Source organism: Lepisosteus oculatus, chromosome 7, assembly GCF_040954835.1.
Source record: "Lepisosteus oculatus isolate fLepOcu1 chromosome 7, fLepOcu1.hap2, whole genome shotgun sequence".
Taxonomy (NCBI): Eukaryota; Metazoa; Chordata; class Actinopteri; order Semionotiformes; family Lepisosteidae; genus Lepisosteus; species Lepisosteus oculatus.
In genome coordinates, this window is record NC_090702.1 from 9,388,231 (window position 1) to 9,395,453 (window position 7,223).

Below are 7,223 nucleotides of genomic sequence, written 5' to 3' on the forward strand. Positions count from 1 at the left end.
AATACTTTTGTCAAGTTAATGTATCTGGAATTCTCCTGTTTTTGTATGAAAAGATTTGTCAGTTTGCTTTTGCTAACCTGCAGTGCATTATGAACTAACCATGAAAACTTTTTCTTGTGTGTACCAAAAGACCTTGCACTTTAAGCTTCTTTTCTGTTTAAAAGTGCAATAATACATTGAATGGGGGTATAGCTACAATCTGAATGTAAGATAGAAATAGCAATTTCTCTCTTTGTGACGTAAGACCCAATTGTATAGTTCAGGGTCTTGAAATGATTTTCTTTAAGGATTTTCTTTATGTGGGAGGTAATTTTGAGTCATTTACAAAATTGTATTGTTTTTTCTAATTTTCTACATAATTCACTGACATGCAGATCCCATCTGACACTTTGACACACGTTTGTTGAGATATTAATATAGTTATTGAAAAGCCCGTTTGCTTCCTTCTGCCTTAAATCTATTCCCTGGAAGGGCAAGCTAAACTTAAAGAGCTGACTAAGATTTTGCTTTATGGCAAAGATCATACATTAAATACATACAGTAAATCATTGCATTTAAATTTTTCATTCTGAAATATGTCACTTAACAATAGGTGTGAAGAAATCTTGAATGACATTTTTATAGCAGCTTATTGGCATATTCCTGTCCTGTACAGGAGAGGCACCACATTGATAGCTGTACCGTTATCACAGCACCAAAAACTACAATTGGAACTCTCCCTAGAAATTTTGCATGCTTTGTAGCTTAATGTCACATAATAGACTTAAAGAGGAAGACCACTGGTTCTGTGTTCTTGAGGGTTTCAAGATGCTGCATCATACACTCGCTTACAATCTATGTCACTGGAGTGCAGTGTCTTTGTGTTGATTAATTTCCCTTTTATTATTACTAGTCACTGGTAACTAAAAAGGTTTAAATGCTTATTAGTTTTGAAGTTTAAAATTAGTGTGAGATGGAATATGTTCTAAAATCAGGTTATCTGTGACACTCAGAGACTCGATCAGCTTAGTCAGTGGTTTTCCACCTTCTAGTTTAACTGTATATTTCAAGGTAGAAGGTGGTACTGACCTTTCTCACACTGGTTGCTGCTTTTCAGGTTGATATATACAATTTTTTAGGTTACTCAGTGAAGCAGTAAAAACATGATCAAGGTACAGTATATACTGTAGGTAAGTCCTTCAGCCACCTGGGAGTGTCATGCATAGTGAAGAGGTCAATGTCTAATAGTAAAATATATGGTTCTTGACTCCAAAACTGAAATTATGGACTTAAGTCTAATTTGGTGCACCTCTCCAAATGAAATCAGGAGAATTCCAAAGATAAACCAGGTTTCACTGGGATTCAGTTGGATAGTGTAATCTGGGGTTTCTCAGATGTTTTTGTTTATATACTGAATCATATTCTGCCAGGTCAATACCCTTCTTGAGCGATCACCCGTCCTAGCTTTGAGCTGAAAGTCACCATTTTGATACCATGTGTGAAGTACTGTGCATGAAATATTGGGTTCTACCATGTCAGCATTCAGCTTTGAACTGTGGCTCACATTTTGTCCATTCTCTGAATTTAATAATGTGTACAAAACAATCCCTAGGGGAGAATGCTAAAGTTCTGCATTGATGGAATTTACACTACAACATATAGTATCTTTTGTTTTGTTTCACACTGAAAAGTGCACTTCATCCACTGTTAGGATTAGAACTGGCTACACTGTGAGCTCACATAATTGCTAAGAAAAATCAAGTTATTTTTACCAAAATGACTCGATAGAAATCAATATACAGTAAACTAGCTCTTCTGGACACCTGAAAGCCAGCTCTTGTTTTGTCTTGTTCTGCTTATTTTGGAATTGTAGGCATGAAAATGGTGCCTGCTAAGAAATATTGTACAAAAAATAGACTAAGCATAAGCATGCTATTCAACAGCTGTTTATTTTACAGCATTTCTTGTTAACAATGTCATATAAAGCATTGATTTATGTTTTTAGATAATATTCTTTCCTGTTAACTTAGTTAAGCCATTTTAGTATACATTACATATTGGAATGTATACTAGAATTGAATAAATTGAAATAGGAATAAACCAATTACTTGTTCCATTACATATTGTATGCTTTTATTAAGCAGCTTGTGCAGAATCACTGTGTAAATTCTGGATAGTAGTTTTTTTGGGCATGAGAAATTTTGACCATGAGTTCTAGCTACATCACCATTTCTTTGTATAATTGAAATCTACTTGCTTGTCTTTCTTTTCCTTATTTTTTCCCTTTTCACTGTCTTTTAAGCACGTGAAATTACATTTGTTCTTTGAAGTACAGAGTCTTTGATCCAGTCTCTGAATGGCCATTTTTCTGACCTACAGTATCACCAAATCATTGTTCTTTGTCTCCTGGGTGTTGCTTTGGCAGAATTTTATATTTTCAATCTGTGGACAAAATGATAGCAAAGACCATTGTCCATTATGTTATAAAAACTAATATCAAAATGTACCATGTGTCTGAATTTTACTGTAGCATATAGCATACAGTATATTGTATAAATATTGTGTTTTCATAGTACACTGTAATTCTTATTTGTACAGAATTGTTTTCTCCCACAACATTTGCTCTTAAGCAATGTAGCGTAAGTGCTATGTTTTAGTACATTAACGTTAAACTAACCACACCTGTAGGTTTCTTAGTGACTGTATTTCTCTGCTTTGATTTTAAGTTAAAAGCATTTCATATGGTAAATTGTAATCCATGTACATCCTTTTAAGATACACTACTACTGTCTGCAGGTAATGTACAGTATCTATCTCTTGACATGTCTTTAGCAATTCTATATGTTCAGAAACCTCCTTCCATGTTGTTAATCGAATGGAACTGATATGCAAGCTGCAGTGTGCAATTGATGGATTGCCTCTGAGACCGGAGTGTGGCTTGTTACAAGGCAGTAACCTTTAGCTTGACAAACTCCTTTGAGTAGTGTTAGCAAGAGCTGCATCAGTTCTTTGGATGTCATCTCTGGTGTATTTACTATTTGGTATGCCCTATGAAAAGAGACAAATGGCTTCATAGTAGACACTCCAGAGGATAAATTGTAGTGGTCTTCATCCTGATTTGATAAATTTGTGACTCCAAATGAAGAGGCTGCAAAACAACTTTAACTGGCAACAACAAAATCTTCAGCTTGAGAAAGATGCAGCAGGAGAAGATTTTCTCTTATGAGAATAAACAAAAAAAATCATTTTCCTGAATCATAAAGGCACCCTGATATATGCTGGTATTTAAAATCCTATGCAGTAACTTGGCTGATATATAAAATCCAAAACCATCCAAGTCACTTCATTTGCCCTTGTTTTTTTCCCCAAAGTTGTCCATTAATTCTTGAGGTCTTTTATTATGTTGTCATTTTTATTATATTGTGTAATGTGCACACTGATATATTTAAAGGCACACAGTTTTGTTTAATTACAGGTGTTCTGCCATGATCTTAAAACTGCCTGCATCAAATAAAAAAGTGGCAGAATATGAGTACATCTTAAGCCAGCACTGTGATGTTGTGTATTCAATGGGAAAGATGCATACCTGGCAACTACTGCACAATGAGTTGGAAAGAGCACACACAACAGAGAAATATTAACTTCACTTACATTAAGTTTTTGGTTATTGCTGTTACAGTATTGAAAGAAATCTGAGATAAAATACCCCTAATGATTACTTGTATTTGGAATAATGTATTTTGATACACATTCATTTTATTTTGATGCATTCTGTTTGATTTTTATTTTGTTAATTTGTCTGCAAATACATTAAATTACAATGTTGTCTGTGAACATTCATATGTCAGTATGTTTTTGGTTTCAGTTATTCCTTCAGATATCAACTGTGCAATTCTAGGTACCATCACACAGATTCAGGTTTTTTTACCTGGCAGGTACAAAAATTAGTTCAGGTGTGTAGCAGCTTCAGCATGTGTAGGCTGCAAAGCAACAAGTAATAGGTTTATTCCATGCTGAATAGAGAAAAAAGAAAACACAACATTTCGAGGCTCCACAGGTAAAAAAATTATCAGCTTTCACATGACAAGCCACACCGTATCCTCTGCTGAAATAGCATCAAGGGAAAGTCTGATGATGAAAAAAATCTGAGCATTGTTGAATTTTATTATATTAAAGACTTGAGTCAGCTATATTTAAACTGTAGAGCTCAAGCACTAAATAGGTCTTTCTATTAAAGCCTCTCGGGAGACCATTATAAAGCATCCTATTGAATAAAATGTCAGTTCCTCTGTTGCCAGAATGTCATTTTTTACTATTTCATCATGCACAATCTTTGTTGTAAAGCCTAACAGAAATATCACTGCCACTTGTCCTGTACAAGGTTTTAAATTATTTGCCCAGACAATTCAAAATATTGTTTTTACAAGCACAGCAACATTCCTGTTGAGGGTATTGGTTTTCCCCCTAGTACAATTATGATGATGCACAAGTAAAAAAAAAACTATGCTAATGTGAATTTTGTACTTTATGCAGGATTTGCTCAGATTTTATACTTTTTCAAGCCATTATACTGTATATAACTTGATATTTTTTTAAGAAACAGTGTTTATAATTATAAATTATAAATCTAGAAAATTTAGGATGCAGAGAATTTTGAACAGTATTACAGTACATCTTTCTTTACTGCTGTATGTTTCTTTTTAGTTAACCAGAGATCTGTAGTCTTGGTCTTGGAGTACCGGCCTACCGGAGTCCTGAAGATTTTATAAGGAACTTCAGAATGTTAAAAAATTGAGTCACAGAAAACAGTAACTGCTACTAATTAATTAATTTGTCCAACATATTCACAGCTCACTAAGGACAAAACTAAGTTTATAATATGTACTGTATCTTCAGTACCAGTGATGCAGACATCTAGTCTAAATGTTTTTTTTAGAAAACTTAACTTAAGATGTGGGCTCTTAAAACCTGGAGTGATTGGCGTGTAGTGCATGGCTCTGTTGTAAGGTGAATATATTAAACATGCCCACCTATTACCAATAGCATTAAACCTTTCAAAGCCTTATATTCTTGTGAGATGGAAAGAGACTTTTAGGTGCTACAAACCTTTCATAGCTATGAAGGTAGTTAGACTAATTGCTTGATGTAGGTGGTCAGACTAATTGCTGTTTCAGAACAACACATTTTTACCTTATTTTGACATTAAGGGGACATGGTGTCACTGCAATTTAATCTTTGGTCAATCTGCGGCTTGATTAACATTGTACCCAATGAACCTTGTAGTAATATCCTTAGTATTCCATATGCAAACATTCTTATTTTATATTATTTTACTGCATTAGTGAAAAAAAAACAGAAAAAATGAATTTATCTAAACATATTGCTTAATAATGATGTCGAAAAAATACTAACTGTAATACACACTTATTTTCAGTCATCCGTAAGTGCCATCTAGAATAGCGTTCAACAGGATATCATTTCGTTTGGTTTCTCCAATCTCTTCAATCAACCTAAAGATAAGCTTTATCTCACATGGCATGATAGAACTTTCCATTTACTGAAAACATTTAATTATCGAATACTTAAAATAATTAAATATTATCCATAACAATTAAAATCCCCCGAATATGGAGCTCAAAATGACAGCCAAAACGATTGTGTATCAAGCTTTTTATATCTGTCTTGCATACTACTATTATGGTGAATTTAGTTGGAATGTGTCATTCTTTTTGTAAATGATGAGAAGTAATTTCATTAAATAAGTTCTGAGAAGGGCTAAATTAGACTCTGAGAACAATTGTATCTTTAAGGTTCCTTTTCGTTCTAGAGACGAGATTAAATCAAATCTTTAACCATCTACAAACAGCAAACTTCAAACACAGCACTTATTCATCGTTGTCTATCACCAGGTTGTAGACTTGCATTTATGTATTACAGACTGTGTTTAGTTAACTGAATGCTGACTTAATATCAATTTTTTACTGACTTTAATGAAGACAATTCAAAAGACTGGAAAGTCATGCATTAAACACATTTATTTTCATTTTAACTATATTTAAAATATGAGCAGTATAATGGTGCAGTGGTAAGCATTGCTGCCTTGCACTTGTTGGACCCTGGGTTCAATTCCAGGTGTGTTTTCTGCATGGAGTTTATGTTCTCCCTGTGTTCATGTGGGCATCTGCCCACAGTCCAAAGACATATGGCTAGGTTAATTCTGGGAAAATTGGCCCTGGCGTGAGTTTGTGCTTGTCTTTTCTGTGTGTAACCTGTGATGTAATGGTATCCCATCCAGGGTGTATCATTCCTTATGCCTGCGGCTTGCCAGGATAGGCTTTGGCGCTCCTCCCATGACCCGATATTGGATAAAGCAGATGGATGGATAATTCCAATATTTTGTGACCACAAGTCTTCTGTGTAATGCATTATCTCAGTTTGCATTTTACAATACTAAGAAAATTGAAGAATAATTGAAAATACACTGTTGCAGATGTCTTAAGTCAATTTGGCTTTGTAGCAGACTGGGCTGTGGAGTCTTTAATATCAGCTGACCAGCCACTGGAAGCCATCAAGGGGCAGGGCTTTTAGCACCTGTAAATAGGATCACTTGTTGGTAGGTAGGTAATGAATTAGATTTTTGGTGGTGTTTTACATAATCTTGCATAGGGTGGTGTGTGTAGTATAAAAAAAATGTAATAGAGTTAAACATACAGTACAATGTCGCATGCTTCAGTGGTATTTACTCTTCTTGTTGATTGTTCAAGAATTCTAGCAAGTTATTAAAAACAAGTCCTTCCCTTTCTAGACTGAAGTTAGCTGTTTCTTAAAATACCATTGTTTTCTAAGAATTCATTTAATTTATCTGTAATTATCGTTTTCAAAAGTTGATCTGTAACAGAAGTAAGGTTTTCTATAGTGTCTTGGTTGAATTCTGTCTGCCTCCTTATAAATTGGTGTTACATCTACAGTTCTCCAATCTGTGAGCACTGCTCCCAATCAAAGTGAGAACTGAAATATCCTCCTTAGGGTTCTATGAATAATAATCTTCATTTCATTAGGTATGCCTTGGAACATGCACTCAGTCCCCATTGATTTTGGTGTTTTTCATCGTCCTGGGTGTCAGCTACTGTATGTCAAGATTACCCAATACTGATGGAGCGTGATTTTAAACATGGGTTATGATATCGATGTCTTCTGTTGCAAACAATTGTGTGGAATATTAAGTAACATATTCAGTCTTATAA